At 38.1% G+C, this 16,920-nt stretch overlaps 1 protein-coding gene and 1 long non-coding RNA gene across 2 annotated transcripts in view; both read right to left on the reverse strand.

Annotated features, from left to right (window-relative positions):
• The window catches only part of ACYP2 (acylphosphatase 2), a 172,820-nt gene that overhangs the window by 126,936 nt on the left and 28,964 nt on the right, over window positions 1–16,920 (reverse strand). The gene's annotated exons all lie outside the window — the stretch shown is intronic.
• Window positions 1,489–8,345, reverse strand: LOC309612525. The gene is made up of 2 exons (XR_014235248.1): window positions 1,873–8,345; window positions 1,489–1,571 (listed from the first exon to the last, which is right to left on the reverse strand). It is a non-coding gene; the product is annotated as an uncharacterized lncRNA (long non-coding RNA).

Consider the following 16,920-nt stretch of genomic DNA (forward strand, 5'->3'; position numbering starts at 1 on the left):
AACCAAAAATAGAACTGACAAGTACAATTTCCAAAGAAACTTAGATCTACTTACTCTATTATTAAATTTTCCAGTTCCAATTTTTTAGAATAACTAATTTAAGGGGTAAAAAAACCCTCTTACATGAGATAAAATTAAATTCCCCAGTGAACTGTGTTTGTGATTCTTTTATTAGTGAAAATTTACTTTCATGAACAAAGAAATTGCCAGGGCTGCTCTCAAACAGGTTGATACCGCATTTTGCAACCAACAACACATTGTGTCTTATATAACCAGAAATGCCACCATAGTCTGCTGAAATTGTGCAAATAATAATTTCCTGGCACCTAAATTTCCTTAATAAAGAAAAGTAATTTCAGTCACTAGGAATTAAAACTTAGTAGAGAGACAACAGTAAAGTCATTCTTCTGTAACATCATTGTATTCCACTCAGTATCTTCAGTACGAGGAAGGAATATGTGGTTGAAAATTGAGCTCATATATAAAGTCCTAAGTAGTTGTATGAGAGGAAAATGTCCACATTTGGGGCTAGACAGAGCAGACATGAAAGAAGACCATCAGGAAACTCTGGGAATATACAATCAATTCAGGAGCCTCAAAAATCACATGTTCCCAACACTCCCCCCATGATTAAGCTATAGAAGAGGGGCAGTTAAAGGTTAGCCCTGAGTGAGAACCCTCCTCCCACCTTTGACTACCTAACTACATTCCATTCCAGAAGCTCCAGGGCTTCAGATAAAGAGGTCAGGAGACCAAGAGTATAAAGCATATTCTCCTTCCTTCCTTTTGCCTGTCCAAATTCTAACCTTTCTTTCTCAAACTCCCTCTTTTTTGTGAAGCCACATTCACAATCCCTGCTCTCAAGACTCTTCACAGTCTAGCCAGAGATATGAACATGCTTCCAACCATCTAAGAGATTGTGTCTATTCTGACAAAATGTTTTAATAAAGTGTAAAGGGATTTGGGAATAAAAGTTTTCCTAGTACCCAGAATCGACAACCAAGTATTATTATCACCAAATTCTAAACGGAGAAATGAACAATTAGAGCCAGGGGCTTCTGAGAAGGAAGATGAACAGCTGCACCCAACTTCCGAGCTTTAAAAGAATCTGAGAAGGGGGAGGCAAGTCACAGGCACCTGCAAGGGCAGCTTGGTAAGTGCCGTGTTCTTGGGGAATACACTGCCTTGCTTAATGGTGAACACAAAGTGCTAAGAATATAAAAACCGACTGCTGATTCATTTAACTAAAAGTCATATGTAACCATACTGGGGAAATGAGGGAAGGAATATGTGGTATAAGTACTATAAGAGTTATGACTTCACCTATCATAATAGAAAGTCAATAGATAATAGCTAAAATTAATGATTTAAGACATACCAGTTTGAGTATATTATTTTGAAATTGGGAGGAATGCCCAAAGAAATCACTAAAACAGTGATTGAGGAATGAGATGGGATGGGTTGGAAAGGGGTGCCTGCCTTTTTAAAAAAAAAATATAGTTTAGCACTATTAGACTTTTTAAACATGTGCAGGTATTATTTTGTTTAAAAAACAAAACTAGCGGGCTTCCCTGGTGGCGCAGTGGTTGAGAATCTGCCTGCCAATGCAGGGGACGCGGGTTCGAGCCCTGGTCTGGGAAGATCCCACATGCCACGGAACAACTAGGCCCGTGAGCCACAACTACTGAGCCTGCGCGTCTGGAGCCTGTGCTCCGCAACAAGAGAGGCCGCGATAATGAGAGGCCCGCGCACCACGATGAAGAGTGGCCCCCACTTGCCGCAACTAGAGAAAGACCTCGCACAGAAACGAAGACCCAACACAGCCATAAATAAATAAATAAAAATTAAAAAAAAAAAAACTAGCATAAAAACAGAAGACAATATTTTTATTTAGGGAAAAATACCTAATAATTTTTGTGGACCTTTTCTGTGAGCTGTTTGTCCAAAATGTCTAGGGTAACATGGGTATAGCTGATAGATAATAGCTGGTCTTAAATTCCTACTGGTCTTAAGCTCCTACAGTTTAGTGAGTATTCTAATGTGAGGGCCAAAGAAAGGTGAGTATATGCATATGTATGTCAGTAAAGCCCATAGATTAGAAATTAAAGTAGGGGTTTTGGGGCTGGAGAGTGGAAGGCTCTCATGCGCAGGCCCCGAAGTCACAGAAGCAGATAAAAGCCAGGCAGACCCACCGAACAAAGTAGAGAAGCATAACATTCAGGGACACAAGAACACAGTGGCCCTTTGGTGGTTGGCACAAACGGCGCTACACATGTTAATTGGCCCTGGGAGATTCACTGCTGAAATTATAGACAGAAATCATCATCAGGAGAAGGTTAACTTTTGTTAAATACCTTCCAATTAGAAGGAGAAAAAGTAAGGGATGAGTGTAATATACTTTAGAAAGAATACCATCTAAAATAGTTTAGGTTAAAAAAAAAATTCTGTAACATTCCTATTTGGCTCTTCAGCAGCAAAATCAAGTTTTACAAATCAGATTTAAAGGAATGGAAACTGCTGTCAAAAACAGAGCTTTGGCTTATCTTGCCAATGTTGGTCACCTTGGTTGACCATTTTATATGGCATTTATGGTTCTGGTATGCAATACAAATTTTGCCTTTATCATCCTTAGCTATCCAGAAAATGGCAATACATAAAATTTTATTTCTAATAGACACACCCAGACTAGAGTTAATGCATTATCTATAATAATCATCCTCTACATTAGTAGTGTCTTATCCATTTTATACTTTCCCAAGAAATACTTTATATTCATTTTCATAGCTCTTCCTCTTCATTATCTTGAGTTTCTCTTACTTTAATTCAATGATTACCATATATATTTTTTAAAATAACTCAGCTAATACATAACAATAGTTGACTTCTATACCTGTCTAAATATTATCCTAGTAATGTGTCTAAAATTATATTAATAACTCTTCCCTTGGTAATATCCAATTACTTTTTATGGTCCCTAATTGACCATTTGTGTTGCTTTTTTCCTTTAACAGACATTCTGATGTAGGAGATTTGACACAGTGGTTTTGTCTGGGGCATGTTCTGATGGAGCCAAGGGACAAAGTGAACAATTTGACAGAACAGTTTTGAGCAATCTACACCAAAATATAGAAACAATTTTTATTATAAATTACAATAACACCAGCAGTGGAGAAATGGGATGGAGTGAGGTTCTGGGATGGCATGGGGCCCAGGAACAGGATGAGGATTTCTTTTTTGCACATTATATGGTAATTTTTAAAGTTGGTTTCTTATTTATAACTTATCAAAATATTCTAGACTCAAAACAATTTCATCAGTATAGACTGACAAAGACCATTAAGCCATTATTCTGACTCTTTATATATCTCCTACCCAACTCTCTTCCTATTGGATTTTCATGCCAGTCTTAAGTACTATAAATAAGATTACGGACATCATGACTTTTCACCCAAATACTTCAGAACACAGCTTTGAAAAATAAAGACATTTTCCTACATAACCATGATGTTACTATCAGACTTAACAAATTTAGCACTAATTCCTTAATATTCTTTAATACCTAAGCCATATTCAAATGTCCCCTATCAGTACCTCAAATGTCTTTTACAGCTGGTTTGTCCCAATTAGGGAAGAAGAAATCAGTCTATTTTTGTGACAGAAACATGGAAAAATATTACAAATGTAAGATCTAGATGTAGATGTTCATTGTGCTCTTCCCTTACTTTTCTATGCATTTGAAAATTTTTATAATATAATGATGTAATTCTTTTGGACATTGTATCTGTGCAAATATGTCTATATATGTGAAAGAGGTGGGAAGTTTCTAACTCATGCTACTGAGCCCTGTCCTGTTCGACATTGTCATAATTATTTGGACAATTATATAGAAAGGATATTTATAATATTTCTCAGTTGATGAGCTGGGAGAAACAATGAGTGTGTTAGATAGCTGAATCAAGATCCAAAAATGTAACAAGAACTGGTAAAGAAATGAGTGGTGATACATAAAAATATATCCAGTGTTCAACAAGACCTGGAAGCAGAAGGTCACAGGTCAATAGATGTAGTAATGAAGAAGGGACGTAAGGATTACCATCTGGCTTTTGTGACAGTTAGAGCAAATGGAACTGTTGGAAGCATTAAGAAAACAAAATAGGGTTTTGTTTTGTTTTTTTATTAAGAGGGGCTGCTGCTCTCCCTGCTTATGAGCTGCATCTGTCAGCTTTGTCAGAAGATATTACCATGGGCACTATTACCATGGGCACTGGGGTGGTAAATGTGCAACTAGGGAAGGAGAGGGAGTGGTATGGGAGGTGGGACTACAAAAGCCAAAATTGTCGTAGAATCTTGATTTAAGTTTCCATTGTTATGGAAGGCAGAGACTGTATTACTCATCTTTGTGTCCACAGTTCCCAGCACTCTACCTGACATATAGCAGATACTTCATAATGTTCATGGAATGAATGAATTCTTTCCTACAGGCTACAGGCAATAATCTATGCATCAGCTGATGTATTGAAGACTTACAGTCCTCTGGATGCTCTAAGGCAACACCATGACCACATGGAATATACATACCTTGGGTCTCTTTGCCTGGCCAACCAAACAGCATGATGTCAATAATTGAGTCTGCCCCCAGGTAAGAGCATCAACAATGCGGCATCACTGGACCAATGGACCAGGCTCCACTTTTGCCAGATGACTATCTAAACTGGAATGTAAAGCGGCAAACATCTCAGGAGAGAGGGTCATGTGAGTGTGTTTTGGCGTATTAAGACACTGTGTTTTCTATAACAATTTAGGCTGGGTAGTTCAGACTCAGTGCTCTTACTTGTGTTCCAAGGATTTGGGGAGCTATAATTTTTTGCAAAATGGCCAGTAAGTGTCGATAAAGAGCCACCCAGATATCCTGCCAGATTTCTTCATCCAGTGTCCAAGGTGCATCAGCTTTCCCATGGGGCAGAGTAGGAGGAAAACGCTTTTGTTCAGAGTGCTCTCCTGGTACCAACCCTCCTCTCTTGCCTGAGGCACTGGTGATCAGATGTGACACAGCTCTGAACCGTCTTATCATGGATAGGGCATGGTGATACCTGGCATTGCCTTTAAGTGTAGTTTCCTTCTGCCTCAAGTCCTAGAAAACTTTTGTTGTCTCTGAAGTGTAAGAGTATGTGAGAGATAGAGTTTGTACGTGTGTATGATACTAGATAACTTCTCAGGTCCCTTCTAGATCTAAAGTTTTAGGATGATTGTTTTGATAGTACTACCTAACAATGCTATTCCAGCTTTGGAATTTGTGATGACTAGCAGTATTCAAAACATATTCTTGATTGCAGAAAATAAGGCAGAGGACCATATAAGGAGATAAAAAACCAAAAAGATGTGAGTGAAATATATAAATTTCAAATCATTAAAAAGGCAACACCATTTAACCCAATTTGTCTATACGGTGTCTCCAAGACTGTTAGTTGGAAAGTAAGGCTGTTTGTCCCAAGGGGCACTTCAAAAGAATAAACATAGTCACAAAACCCCTAGTTTCCATTTATATTGATCAAATTATCTTAACTTCTCTTTAATCCATTGATATTTTCAGTTTATATTGCCCCTTTGCCAAATCTCTTATTTTCTGCATTGTTCTCTCATGCATACTGCCAAGGCCACCCAAGGCAATGGCCTTCCAACAAGAATTTCTGCCTCCAGTCTGTCATCTCAATTAACCCTGCACATTCCATTAATGACTCTTTCTAAATCATCATTATGATTGGGTCATTCTCACACACACACACACACACACACACACACACACCCAGCTCAAAGTCTTCAATGTCTCCTTGCTGCACAAGGGATTAAGTCTAAACTCATAAGCCTGGCAGTTAAATCCTAACCAATCTGGCTCCAGCTCACTTTTAAAAACTCTCCCAGACAGAAAGTCTAAACTCCATGTAGTCTGAACTATTCCTGTATTCCCATGTGGTTCACTTCTGCAAGTTGCATCCTGGCCCTACCACCCTGTCTTTTATGGAGTCCCCTCCTTCACTCTGCTCTGAATATCCTAATTCTACCCACCCCAAAGTCCAAATCAGACTCTGTAGTTTTAACCTCTTCAGCCAATAACTATCTTTTGGTCTCCTGAGGTTCTACCACACTTCTTTACCATTGGACAGCATGCTCTCTATACTGGTAATTAACTTTCACAGGCATAGGTTTTATTTCCTTGGGTAGATTATAATCTCAATGTCAAGGACTTTTTTTTAATTTCCCAAAGTGCCTCGCACAATGCTTCACATGGCAGGTGCTAAATAAATATGGAGCACTCAATGAATGATTCCACAGGGACATAGAGAAGAGAATGATGGTTGCCAAGGGGGTGAAGGGTGTGAGAGGGGTTAGATTGGGAGTTTGGGATTAGCAGATGCAAACTAGTATATGCAGAATGGGTAAAAAACAAGGTCCTACTGTATAGCACAGGAAACTATATTCAATATCTTGTGATAAACCATAATGGAAAAGAATATGAGAAAGAATGTATATATATGTATAACTGAGTTACTTTGCTGTACAGCAGTAAGTAATACAACATTGTAATTCAACTACACGTCAATAAAAAAAATAAATACATAAATGAATGATTCCAAACATTTGTGAACCACTTCTTTTTGTCTGAAAACATCACCTAACTTCAGGACTTTCTTTCTAGCTTCATCATGCCATGAATAAGTTTCTCAATTAAAAAATAACACACTCCTCAAGTGTGCCTGCTTCTGATACAGTAGAGGGTCTCAGAGACAGAACCTGGCAAACAAACCCTCTTGTAGCATTTAATAAAGGTGAGTCACTTTATAGACAAATGAGCACTATATTCCAGAAATTGTCTCTTTCCACTGGGATTGAAAAGGAAAAACTCATTGACCTTAGATATATTAAACCAAAAATATATACTCAGAAATCATAGGTAACTTTGATATGTGGGCATGAGTATGGTCTTAACACGTGCTATGTGTCTGGTCAATATCCTCCATACTCCAGATGTGCTCCATAGATAAGCAAAACCTACATCACTTGGGAGCTTGGGTTAGAAATGCAGAGTATCAGGCTCCACCTCAAACTTACTGAATGAGAATTCTGCCTTTTAACAAAATCCCTAGATGATTTTAAGAGCCTTGAACAATCCCAAAATGGGCATAGATTATTGCACAGGAGTTTTTTGGTTTTTTTTTTTTTTTATGTTGGCACCAGTGAGTATAGGATTTCTCTCCTTTCAAAATAGCATATACCAGTGGTTCAACACTTGCGGGACCCCACCCCCAGGGTTTCTCACTCAGTAGTTCTGGGGTGGGACCCCAGAATCTGCATTTCTAACCAACTTCCAGGTGATGCCAATGGTGATGCTGCTGGTCCAGGAACCACAAGCACTGGCTCACATCACCTAAAAATAACATGCGGCATATTCTGGGAATTTTGCTTCAAGTGCACTCCCAGTAGAAGGGAGAATACTGAGATAGCAAAGAGGAAAGAGCAAAAGAAGTGGCAGCAAAATGTTTCATTTATGTTACAGGAAGGTAGCTGTTAACATTCCTTTGTACACAATGGGGTAAAAATAGTTGAAGAAATTACTATAGCAACAGCTATGTTATCCACCAGATTTTTTCCTACTGACATTATTCAGAAAAGGAAGCCCATCTTATAGAAATTCTATTTCAACACTGAGACTTATAAAAAACAAAAGCTATAGGAAACATATTCCATTCGTTAAGGACTATGGGAAAACAATACAGATTTAAGATGGTTTTGAAAATGACTCTCTGAGGCCTGGATTTGGATTCTTTGGTCAAGCAGTGAAATAAAAATGAGTTTTTAGATCTATGACTCTAAAACAAGAAGAAAAGGAAAGCAGAGCAATGTTGCGAATGTCTTATAAACTTTTAAATTAAAAAAAAATAATCTCAAATACCTCCTTTTTTAAATCTAAGACTCTCAAAATTATAAATAAAACAATATATGTATGTATAAACCAAAGAGCTCCACCTAGAGTTGGAAGAAAGTGTTATGACTTAACACACACAAATACAAATAACAGAGCACTATTTACCCATATCTTATCTATACTCTTTTTTGTTTATGGTGAAAATATCTATTTTTATGAAATCTTTATAAAAAGGATAACTTTCTGAAGTGTGAAATATTGTTAACTAAAGAACTGAGTTTTTAATAATGCTGTAACCTATGTTTCTTCTAAAAATTTGGCAGTAATATTTGTTACTGTGGATGATCTAGAAGCCACTGTCTTAAAGCAAATTATTTAAAAGTTGGGATAGTGTCTAAAGCATCAAGGAGAAGCTTAAAAAATGGATTCTTACCTGAACTTGCTGTATGAACTTGAGCAACTCACCTTCCAGCTCTGAGTTGTCTCATCAATGAGGGTTAAATAAGATCAGTGGTTCTCAGCCCTGACTGCACATTGGAAGCATCTGGGAGCAATAGAAAGAAATTGATGCCTGGGTCCCAACCCCAGAGATTGCGATTTAGTTGTTCTACTATGGGGCCCAACCTAGTTGCCATGAAAAAGCTCCCCAGGTGATTCTAATATGCAGCTAGGCTGCTTTGGATCAGTGACTCGCCAAGCTCTCTTCCACCCCCAAGCCTATTATTCTAGTTAGTGGTTCTTCAGCTTTAGGTACTTCAGAGTCACCTGGAAGTCTTGTTAAAACACAGATTGCTGGACTCACCCCCAGGGCTTCTGATTCTGTAGGGGCCCAAGAATTTGCATTTCCAACAAGTTGCCAGTAATGCTGATGCTACTGGTCCAGAGTCATACTTTGAGAATCACTGTTCTAGATGGTGACCTCAAAATTAGATTTTCTGAATTCCTTGTATTACTTTCCCTCTACTTTATCAAACCACAGTATGGCATTGTTAATTAGTCTCCCTGATTCCAAGCTCTCTTCCTCCAGTTCTTAGCCCACCCTACCAAGTTAACATCCTAGCCCCCAAAATCCTGTGCTACTCCCGGCCTAAAACTTTTCAATGACTCCCCAACACTGACAGAAGACAAGACCAACTAACATGACACACAAGGCTTTTCACAGGTTGACCCCAAACTTCCTTCCCAGCCTCAATTGGGCAATTCAAGGACAAACAGGACAACTCCTTCCCTTCAGGAGTCTTGAGATGTGTGGTAGGCATTGTTGAGCAGTGAACCCAACACCATTACCCTCCTCACTGTATAATACATATTTTTATTTTCTATATATTATGAGGTTTTGACATCTTAAAAAGCCTTTCTAGCTGGAGAGAGACTGCCCCTCCTGGGCACTTGTCAATTCTTAGAGACAGCAAAGAGCTCAGCCCTGAGCCTGCCTTTAATATGCAAACTAACCAATCCAGAGCCCTACCTCCTTCATGGGGCCCTGCATCCCAGGAGGCAATTGTCCTCTCCTTTAAATTTCCCAGGGTCAGATTTCAGGCAACTGGGGACCACCCCTATAGTCCAAAGCCCTCCAGAATAATTCCTACTAGCCAATCCTAAACTGTTCACCTGCCCTGCCTTGCCTTACCCTCCCCACAGACACCCCAACAAAGGCTCTGGCCTAACCCTTCCCCTCACTCCATCCTGACTCCCCTGGTGTTGTCCCCTTGACCCTGCATGGCATGCCTTCTGTCTCTAGGACCTGTGAGCATAATAAGCTTTTTTTCCTGAGCTTCAGTGAGGCTACCTCAGTTAGGTGGCTGACCATCTCATAAAAGAACGCAAAACACTCACCTTCCTTACCAGTGGCCGGGAATGCTGATTCAGCTAGAGATGGCCAATGGCATATACATGGAAGTGTGCTGCAGGCTTGTGGGAAAGTTTGCTTCCCAAATAAAAGGGAACAGACCCAGAGCCATTCCTTCCTCCAGCCCTGAGTGTGGTCGCAATGTTGGAAGTTGGAGCAGTCCTTTTACAACCACAAAGGAAAGAACAAGAAAATCCCACAGACCCAGGTCCTGACGTTGAGGATCAGCTAGCTAAGCGCAACATCCACTGACCTCCAGGCCCCTTTATATCTGAGAAGAACAAATCCCCGTTTGTTTGAGCCACTAGCTTTATACCCTTGCTTACAGCTGACAGCAATCTCTGGGGATGGAGGTGGGAGATAGTAAGCAAGTAATTCTTCAGCACAGCTGTGCTAAGTGACTTGAAGAAGCAGAGCATGTGGTGAGAGGGGATAACAGGTGAGTTGGGAGAGGCCTGGAGATAAAGCAGGCAGAGGGGAGAGCTTCCGCAAGAGTCCTAAGAGAGGAAGCGCATGGTGTGGCAAGGGGACTGAAAGGCCCGTGAGAGGGAGAGCAGCAGAAGAGGCCAGAAAGAGAGGCAAGGCCTGGCCTGCTCCCCAAAGCAGGAGGGAGAACCTTCCACTGTGCAGCTCAGCTCTCCATTCCCAGCCTCCACCCTTGTACCTCCCATCCTGTGCTGAATTCACCTGTTTCCCTCTTTTCCCCCAGTTAGACTGCTTGGACTTTTCACAATACCTCTTTAATCATCTCTGTACCCCCAGCATCTAGCGAAGGGACGTGGAAAGACACCTAATAAATATTCACCGAATGAAAAAATTATCATGGTAGGCTATTTTAACTATTTAATCCAATAACGGGGCTAACTCATGACTGTTTTTGAGGCCCAGTTCTGCAGTTGAGTCCCACCACCCACTCAGTATGCCATCTTTACATGATTGGATGAGATGCTTGCTCCATTAGAGCCTTATGGGGGTTAAAATATTAGGTAACCTTTGATGAGCCTGTCAGCTCTACAATTTCCTGATTTTTGAGTATTTTTTAAAATCACAAGGAGCTTGATGTTATCACCCCAGCAAAAGAGAGAGGCAGAAATACTTCTATTATGCATTGAAATATTATCCATATTTGTTTTTAAGCAGCAGGTTGTGGGTTATTTAATTTCCATTTCTTAATTTTTTTATAATTGACTTGATTCACTTAAATTATCTAAATCAGTCCAATTGCTTGCTTACAAATTACAAAGGAGAACAAAACTTCCTCATCCATGAGTCCTTATTTTACTCAGCATTTGTTTGAAAAATACTTCATAGATTTTATAATGAAAAGTGAATCACCAAGTTTAAATTTAAAATGCACATAGCCTTTAACTCACGTCCAGGAATCAACACTTCAAAAATACTGGGCAAGGCAAATACTTAATGTCAGAGTCGTGGTGGAGGCGGCAGCAGGGAGCAGTATTTTATTGGTCTGAATTGTGGCACATGATGGTAATAAAAAGTGGACTGGGGCTTCCCTGATGGCGCAGTGGTTGAGAATCTGCCTGCCAATGCAGGGGACACGGGTTCGAGCCCTGGTCTGGGAAGATCCCACATGCCGCGGAGCAACTAGGCCCGTGAGCCACAACTACTGAGCCTGCGCGTCTGGAGCCTGTGCTCCGCAACAAGAGAGGCCGCGACAGTGAGAGGCCTGCGCACCGCGATGAAGAGTGGCCCCCGCTTGCCGCAACTAGAGAAAGCCCTTGCACAGAAGGAAGACCCAACACAGCCATAAATAAATAAATAAATAAATAAATAACTTTAAAAAATAAAAAAAATAAAACACAGAAAATCTTTAAAAAAAAAAAAAAAAAAAAGTGGACTGATTTCAGTTGGTTGTTTTCAGGTTCCCTGCACACACGCACCCTTATTGCCTGCACTCCACCCTGCATGCTGTTGCTGCCACGCAGATTCAGGGCACTGGCAGCCTCTTTTTCACCAAACAGCCCTCAGCTCAGATGTCACCTCCCTGGAAAGCTCTTCCCTGACCAGTCCATCTAAAGTAAGAAAACCACCACTCTCTTCACGGCATTTACCACTATCTGAAAATATCCAGTTTATTTAGTGTTTTCTGTGGGGATCCCCACACAAGAAATTGAACATCATCTCTGGCTCACTGCTGAATCCCAGCACCTGGACTGTGCCTGGCATACAGAATAGGTTCCAAATAAATAAGTGTGGAATAAATGAAAAATATTTACATATTCATATGTACAAGAATGCTCATGTAACGAGATTCATAATAGCAAAAAGCTGCAATGACCTGAATGGCCAATAATAGATGAGTGATTAAATAAATTATGATTTATCTATACAACGGAATACTCTGCAGTGATTTAAAAGAACACTGACTGCCATGAAAAGATACTGACAATATATAGTACTGTGAAATTTTTTAAAGTTTCAGAACAATATGTGTAGCATCATCCCATCTTTATAAATGATAGAGATAAATGTAATTATATGGGTATATATAGTTGGGTTTTTTTTTACAATGAAAGATTATACCATATTATACTATATGTATTTTTTTTAACATATATACATGTTTTTATACACATAGGGAAAAAGACGTGGAGGACTATAGTATTAGGAGGACAGGCAGGGGTTATATCTCTTACTCCATACAATTCTGTATCATTTGAATTTTTGGAACACCCATGTAAACCTTTTGCAAATTAAAAAAATATTTACCACATTTATTTTGTAGTGAGGTGACTGAAATGAGTTTCAAGCTTTTGGAAATATGAGATATATTTTTCAAAAATATTTTATGTTCACATTTTAAAATTGTAGATTAACTTTAAAATAAAGAAAAATAAATACTAAGAAGTTTATTTTATTTACAGTATTAACTTTTATAAAATGAATTAGCCTCACAACTGCCAGAACTTGGAAGCACCTCCTTCAACAGGTGAATGGATAAACCAACTGCAATATAACTATACAATGGACTATTACTCAGCAATTAAAAGAAATGAGCAAAACCCAGAGAATGTACAACACCAAGAGCGAGCCCTAAGGTACACTATAGACTTTGGATGATTGTGATGTGTCAATGTAGGTTCACCCTTGGTAAAAAAAAATATATATATACCACTCTGGTGAGTGATGTTGATAATGGGGGAGGCAATGCATGTGTGGAGGCAGGAAAATTTCTATGCCTTCCTCTCAATTTTATTATAAACCTAAAATTGTTCTAAAAATAGCAAAGTCTTTAAAAAAAGAAATGTTAAAAAAATGTTCCTGTAACTTTTTAAACTAAAGCTATACAATTATCGTCTAACCAAAATCTGTTTTTGAAATAAATTCCAAAATCACACACACACACACACAGAAAAGAAATAAACTATGAAGTCATGGAAAGACATGGAGGAATCTTGAAGGCGTATTTCTAAATGAAGGAAGCCTATCTGAAAAGGCTATATACTGTATGATTCCAGCTATATAACATCCCCAAAAAAGGCAAAACTATGGAGACAGTAAAAACATTAGTAGTTGCCAGGGGTTATGGGAGAGGCAGGGAGGGATGAATAGATGGAGCACAGGGGATTTGGGGGACAGTGGAAGTATTATTCTGTATGACACTGTAATGATGGATAGAAGTCATCATATATTTATCAAAACCCATAGAATATACAACATGAAGAATGAACCCTAATGTAAACTATGGGCTTTAGTTAATATAGTGTATCAATATTGGCTCATCAACTGCAGCAAATGTATCACACTCATGCAAGATATTAATAATAGAGGAAATGAGCTGGGGACAGATATATGGGAACTCTCTGTACTTTCTGCTCAATTTTTCTGTAAACCTAAAACCACTCTAAAAAATAAAGTCCATTAGTTTTTTTAAAATGTGTTGCATTATGCATTTACTTTATTAAATATGATTTACTAAATTAACATATTTAAAATGTAAACTTTAAAGCAAAAGTCATGCATTTAAGTACTTTTAATAAAGATGTTATATTCCAAAAGAAAATAAATGACTTAGAATTTGAGGTCTAAAACCTGGTATTAGACCTCTGACTCTACTATAGATATTTTTCAGTTTCTAGTTTTCCATTAGAGTAATTTACGTCAAATAGGTTATACTAAACTTTTTTTCCAAAATTACATCTCCTCAATGAATTTTTGTTCTCCTGAAAAATGTCCAAGTCTTCTCTATTTCCATAGAACATCCAATGGAAAACATACACGCACACACACACACACACACATACATACACACAAATAGAACATCTAATGGAACTTTCTTAATAACACTATTTGTGTAAGAAGGACTTCAATGAATAAGGTATAAAAATATTAGCAAAGTGCTTTGAGATTCTCAGATGAAAAAGTTAGGAAAAACTAGCAAGTCTGGTAACATAGAAATTCATGCCACTAATGGTCTGTCAGAGAAAAGTTATTTTTACAAATATTAAATAACTTTGAATAAGACACTACCTAATTATTCATGAAATCCATTACTTCATTCCAATCCACTACTGTAACAGCTGGAAATTTAAAACAATGGCATTTCATAGGTAAAGCAAAATGCTGTTAAAATTTCACATTTCATACAAATGTTATCTTTGCAAGAGATAAATACAACTATATTGGTGAACACATCTATTCTACTTCTGACTCAAACTATGAACACATTTTAAGTACATATATATTGTCTCTGTATAGAACCATAGAATCTTATGGACAGGATCTTTGAGGTCACCTATACTAACTTACTATCCAATGAGTTAGATCTTCTATAACACCTTTGACTGTTATCTACACCAGAAGTCTGAAAATTTTTTCTGTAAAAGGCCAGACAGTAAATACTTTAGATTTTGTGCCCATCCAGTCTCTGTTGCAAATACTTTGCCATTGTAGCTCAAAAGCAACAGCAGACAAAACAGGAACAAATGGGCATGGCTGTGCTCCAATAAACCTTTATTTACAAAACAGGAAGTAGGCCAGGTCTGGCCAGAAGGCCACAGTATGCCAACCACTGATATAGACCCCTCCCAGTTATTTATAAAATTCCATTAGATACATTAGACACCTTTACAGGAAAATTCTTTGTCGGGGGGACTGAAATAAGCAAATTCACCCATTGCTATAAACAAAATATTGCATTCTGAAACAAGAGAACATTTATCCTTTGCCATGTATCAGCCCTTCAAATGCTTGAAGTAAACAATCATGATTCCCTCAAGTAGTACTCTCTCCAGTCTAAATATCCCCCACGCCTTCAAGCATTCCTCCCGTTATGACATAGTTTTCCAGACTATGTGACCAACTGATCATCCTGTTGTATACATACTCCAGTCCATTAACTATCCTTTGAAGTGCAGAATACAGATACATGACATACGGTTTTCAAAATATGTAGTAATCAAGATGGAATTTTAATTTTAGAATTTGGCTCACTGTCTCCAAATACAAATGTTTTTAGTTTTCTGGGGTTTTTGTTTTGACAAAATTACCATTTAGTCTTTAAGAAAAATATATTTTGTGTAGATATAGCCAACGGTTTATTCCCAGTGTCATAACTCTATACATTAATTTAAAATGATTACCAAGAAATAGAGAATATTTTTTGTTTCATTTTGAAAAAAAAAAGTAGTCTTAATAAAACAATAAATTCAAAATGGTTCCTACACATCAAAAAATGTTGGCAGAACTTACCTCTACAATTGGAATCATATACTGCAAATTACAAAAGAAAACCATCAGTCATTTTTTCAGAGAAAATGAAGCACAGAAGGGGAAGAAAACACACACACATCTGCAGTCTGTCCTTTGATGCTGCTGGCCTGTTAGCAAGAACAGAGCATGGCTGCTACAGTCATAGCCAGGCTACCTCTAAATGATGTTCCTTATTGTATTCCACATTTCAATAACTTGGGAAGAAACCACATCCATGTTTTTAAACACAATTTAGCTCTAATTTCCATGACTTATTGTCATAGCATGCTAAAAAAATTTTTTTTAATAACAAGAAGAAAAAGGTCCATATTTATATAGCTATAAATGCACCACATTTGGTCTGACTTTACAACCCATTTCTGTAACTTACCGTAGTTTAATTTTTTGGATAATTCAGTACCTTAAACAGTATATTGTACATAGTAGATACTACAGGAATAAATTCATTCTTTAAAGTATAAATATTTTTATTTGTAATGACATCCCAATTCATAATGTTTGTTGAGCTTGACTTACAATCTCTTGGTGTCTGCTTCCTGCTTGCTTGTCATCACAAAAGCTCTCCCTGGGTAGTCTCATCCATGTACGTGATTTCAAACACTATCCACATACTGATGACAACCAAATTTGATTCTCTAGCCCGCTTTCTCTGCAGGGATGACCCATATATCTAAGAGCCTAGTGGCACATCCACCTGGACACTCTAACTGCCACTAAAACAACGTGTGCAAAGATGGAACACCCTGGGTCATCTCATGATAGGGAATGTTTATTGATTATTTGTTATGTTCCACACACTGTGCTGAGTGCTTCACATGGATTTTCTCACTTAATCTTTACAGTGCCATTAAACATGGCAGGTTCATTTCCTTTTACCTGAAACCCCATTCAAATGATAGCATCAGAATATGAAATATGTAACAGACATCATTCATTAACTACCTAGTACCCATTCCCCTGCCCTTCCTCCTGGCAAAGAGAACTCCAATTTTGTTCAGGGTATCAATACGTCAAACTGATATCTCAGTTTTCTTTGCAGCAAGGAGCAACAACATGACTGTATAGGAGCCAGTGAAACATAAGGAGATATCTGTTTTGGGAATTTCAGGAAATGCAACACAATCCTTATCCTTTCCTGCCTTCTTCCTGACTTAATAGTGGATATTATGTGCAGCTGCACTTTTCATTATTTTGACCGTCAGGGAAAGGCCAAGAGAATCACAGAGACATTGGCACTCATATCACTGAGCTACTGAACCAAGGCCAGTAACCATCTACCTCCAGACTTCTTGTTACTGAGAAAAATGAACTCCTATTTGTCATATCCATTTTCAGTATGGTTTTCTACTAACCTGCAGCTGAAAACATTCCTACTGGATACAAAACTATAATATGAACAACAGATTTCAACAAATTA

Source organism: Balaenoptera borealis (genome assembly GCF_965194805.1).
Source record: "Balaenoptera borealis genome assembly, chromosome: 15".
NCBI lineage: Eukaryota > Metazoa > Chordata > Mammalia > Artiodactyla > Balaenopteridae > Balaenoptera > Balaenoptera borealis.